The sequence below is a fragment of the Sinocyclocheilus anshuiensis genome, unplaced genomic scaffold, assembly GCF_001515605.1.
Source record: "Sinocyclocheilus anshuiensis isolate Anshui unplaced genomic scaffold, SAMN03320099.WGS_v1.1 scaffold1148, whole genome shotgun sequence".
NCBI lineage: Eukaryota > Metazoa > Chordata > Actinopteri > Cypriniformes > Cyprinidae > Sinocyclocheilus > Sinocyclocheilus anshuiensis.
The window spans coordinates 229,405-234,394 of NW_015548259.1; positions in this window are offsets into that span (position 1 = coordinate 229,405).

The window sequence follows — 4,990 nt, forward strand, 5'->3', positions numbered from 1 at the left end:
AGTATCTTTTGCATCAAATTCGTATATTTAATCAATAAAGTCAATTAGAATAATAAGTTATTTGGGGCTGTTACCAAACAAATAAAATCATTATCAACAAAATTCATCTTTGCAATGCAGAGGAAACACAGAAGCTGCATCTGAAGGGGCATTTAGATGTATTTACACACTGTTTAATGCATGACATGAATGCATTACCCTGCAGTTACAAATGCATAAATAATGTTTTGATATTTCAATCCTAAAAAGTTGAATTCTGATATTTGGAATTATTTAAAAAAAATGAAAAGGCACTTTAAATGTGAAATTAAAACCGCCAGTAGGTGGCAGCAAGTCACTGTTATTAAGGGAGTCATTGCGATTGAACCGAATCATTAAACTGTTGATTCATTCAGGAACTAAACACCGTCATGTTGTTCAGAGAAGCAAAACAGTGCTGTGGCTTTGTTTGGAACCATTATTGTTGGCTAAATAGAGCAAAAATGGGCAATATGGTGTATAAAACGTTAGTCTCTTAATATTAACTTCTTGTTTATTAAACTATTGTATCACATTTGGGATTTTTGTGAAAAATTGCACTCTTCGTGTGATATTAACTATATGAAATGATACAAATATATAAATTTTCTGCCCCCATATCTTGAATTTTGGGAGCATTGTAAATGCATTTTATACATGCAGTGAAAGAACACACTCTAAATGAGCAGTCAGTGTAGCTAGTGTTTAAGCACTCATAACTCCTCGTATAATCAATGAAGCTATCCATACACTGTATGATAACTTAATCTCTTACTTACATCGTACGTACATCTGCACTTTGTTGCTTATGATGAGGGAATTGCCAGTTTCAGTCTGAACAAAGCTCTGGGGTTTTAGCGATGACTAATCTGAACCCCTCTGATTGGCTACTGCATTCCTAAACTCAGCAGAATGGTGTGTGATTGATTATAATGAGCAACGCTGTAAAAACGCATGAGCAGGTCTAAATTTAATACAGCAATCAAAACTTAATTTTAAGTATTATAGTTTTATTGAAAAACCAGGTGACTCCTCGTCCCCCCAAGTATATTTTTTGGGTGTTTAGGGGGTGGTCCCTTACAGTGGTGGACGAAGTACACAAATCAAGTACTTGAGTAAAAGTACAGATACGTATAATAAAATATTACTCCAGGTAAAAGTACTCCTTTTTCAATTTTACTCGAGTGAAAGTACTAAAGTACTCAATTTTTTAATGTACTTAAACGGTTAGTTCATCCAGAAATGAAAATTAGCCCATAAATTACTCACCCTCGAAGCATCCTAGGTGTATATGACTTTCTTCTTTCAGACAAATCCAGTCGGAGTTATATTAAAAATGGTCTTTGATCTTTCAAGCTGTTTCATGGCACTCAGCGGGTGTTGCAGTGCATCAGTCCAAAAGCACTTAATTAAAATGCACCCATCCATAAAAAAAAGTGTCTCACACGGCTCCGGGGGGTGAACAAAGGCCTTCTGTAGAGAATCGATGCGTTTTTGTAAGAAAAATATCCATATTCAAAACGTAATAATCACTTTAATGTAGCTTGCGCTCACTGTTGTACACTGGAAGCAGTTCCGGGCGGATGACGTATGAGGTCGGCTTTGCTCATGCGCCACTCAGAAGTGATGCACGCGGAAGCGCAGCGGAGAGATCAAAACAAAACAACGGTCACTAATTAGAAGTACAAAAGGTACACCACGTCTGCCATGACGCACACCACAATTTCATTATAAGCATCATTCAAGATGGCGGAGAAAAAAATGAACACCTTGTTTTAACCACGGACACAAAAGTTATACCACAATTCATGCACAGTCATGTCAACCAGATACTGGACTGAAATAAGTTTGTATGAATAACGTTTTTGTTTTTGGAGAATCATAATATCTCTTATCTGTTGTATTTGAGCAGGACAGGGATGCACTTTGGTGACACTTAAAACAAATTCCCAACATTATGTGTCTTTTGTGTCTTTCCAATTTCCATCATGTGCTTGCAGATCACAAGCATTTCCTAATTTCACTTCAGAATTGTTTGTTATACTTAATACTTAATCTTATTTTTTATACTGTCATAATTTGTAAAGTATATATATATATTTACTTTCCTTTACCAATTTTACCTGTATTTACTTTGTTTTCATATTTGGCGACTTTTTGTGAAAAATTGAGACTTTTGAGGGTGGTTCTAGAGATTTTCTGAGGGAGGGGTTTGGCAACACTGGCGGTACTCCCGCGGGAGTGCAGGTCTCTACTTCAGAGTCATTAGCCACTATAGGTAAGCGGAGTAAACAGTAAAATCATCTGAGCGACAAACTCAAAGTGTTTAGGATTCCAATAATATGATAACAAATACCAGTTTGCAGCAAGACTGTTTTTGTATAGCTAAAATATCTGGAAGCCTCACACATAAAAATGGCTGCGCCTCTTCTTACACTAAAAATAAGGTGATTATATTATCGTTACTAAATCTATTGTTGTCCATGTTATCTTATTTAAACAATTTGCATTAGTTGATGAGCTCAACAGCTAGAAGTTAACTTTTTATTTTTGAAGAAATAATGTTCATTATCAATTTTAAAAAATTAAAAAGTTTCTTAACCAGTGTTATACCTCGGTTGCCGTGATTTTGCCAAGTAAGACATGTTCCTGGATCAACATCTTTTGATGATCCTGGATCAACATTACTGTCCAAAAATACAGACTTAACCCAATCCTGATTGTAAGCCTAAAACTGACATTTCCTGAAAAGTTATCTCTCAATTCTGATTGGTTGATTGGAATGATGTTCCTGGATCACCAATGATGTTGATCCAGGAACATGTTGTACTTGGTCAAATCACGCTCACCGTTATACCTCACAGCCATAACAAAATCCTGTTTGGTAGCTGCCAGATGCAGTGTTTACATCTGTTCTCATGTTAGCTTAATCAACAAATTAGCCTGGTTTGAATTCAAGTCATAAAAACATCATAAAATATTGTACGTCCAAAGAAATCAGTTAAATACCTCAAAATCGAAAAACAATAACAGCAGACAAAGACCTTTTCTGAGTGTGTGTGTGTGGAATAGGTGTCACTCTGGCTTATTTGTGACTGAAGAATTCTAGAGAGTCAGTGTTGGTTGTTTCTGGTGCCCCTTACCCTGCGGTCTATCATATAGATCAAGGGTGGCGAACGTCGGTCCTGGAGAGCCGCAGCCCTGCAGAGTTTTGCTTCAACCCTAATCAAACACACCTGAACAAGCTAATCAAGGTCTGAAGTGTTACTAGAAAGCTACAGGCAGGTGAGTTTTAATTAGGGTTGGAGCTGAACTCTGCAGTCACCACCCCTGATATAGATCTTTACAGTTTGAAGTTCTGCATGATACATTTGTGCCATGGGTTACTCATATGAATGTTTTAGTAAGTAAATGTTTGTATCACAGCTCATATCAGGTCAAATCACTAGGCAGCAGCCAACATGAAAACCATGTTTCAAACACATGATTAAAGCTGTGCAATTTATATTGACATTATCACATTAACACAGCGTTTATGCTAAATATGAAATGATGGACCAAACATAATGATTTATAATTCACAAATTAATCGCTCTAGGTCTGTGTTTCTTGGTGCATTGAAATGTTTGACACCATTTATGTAATGTAATTGAAAAAAATATTACTGTATTGTGAAAGTTTATATAAACTGTATTGTAGGCCTACTACAAAAATGAAATTTTATGAACAACTATGAGTGATGACTCGAATGAATCAGCGATTCAATTAATTGCATTAAACTATCCATTAAAATGAATGAATGCCAGCCATTACTGCTCTGTCTGTCCTATTGTTAACCAGTAGCAATGTCCAATTTAGATGCAGAGAACAGGTGATGCATGTTTATTTATCTTTAGCTTGTAAATGAAATGAAATAATGAAAATAATGGCAATGTGAAGAAACAACAACATAATATATTGGGCACAGGACATTCATTTGACATGATGCAGATAATCATACAGTATTTATGTAAAGTCAAGATTTCAGGAGTTAAAATGTGCTTGTGAGCAAACATGAATGAAATAATTACTCATTTAAATAGGGACAATCTAGAAAAATCTACTGCCATACAATCATTTCTTAAGTATCATCATTAACATATAAACTCTATCACATTGCAACTTCCCATATTGTAGCTAATAAAATGTCTAGATTTCAACGTCATAGGCCGACATACCTCAGGGAATCAGGGAAAATACATTTCAGTCACTTTAAATCGGTTCTGGGGCGTGTTGGGATGAGTTGTTACTTGCCAGCTTTACATTATTGTTCTTCTTCTTGACTTTTTGGATTGAATGATTGCACAAAACCTGGATGGACAAAGCCAGGACAACCCACATCCAACACAGCCGACAGTAATGTGGGGAAACGTAACATACTGTAAGCTCGAGCTGTTTCCAGAAATAAGGCTTGTGAACTGTTTGACGTAACTCACAGTGAGGTAAATGCACAGTAAAACAGCCAATCAGGACAATGAGGGTTTGGCAACACTGATCCAATTGTGCAATTTCAGGCAATAGAACCACAGCTGACTGTGCTGCTATAGGCCTACAATGCGTAAGGAACACTTGTCCACACACCTCTGGTGGAGAAAGGCCTTGCTGATTATGCATAACTCTTGAAAAGGTAAGTGTGAAAGTAAATGAATTAAAAGAAAGTGTCTAAACATTTGTGTATTTTTATGTTATTTTTCAGTTTCTGTAGGTTGTGCCAGTGATGCTTTAGATCAGGGGTGGCGAACGTCGGTCCTGGAGAGCTGCAGCCCTGCAGAGTTTTGCTTCAACCCTAATCAAACATAAAAACGTATTCGAGGCTTAGTGTATCGTGTATCCCATCATGTTCTGGAAATAAAGCGTGAGACTTTTTGCCGAGATCTCGCTAGAGGTCACGGAAAACGGAAACCTGATTTATTTCCAGAACATGATGCATGAT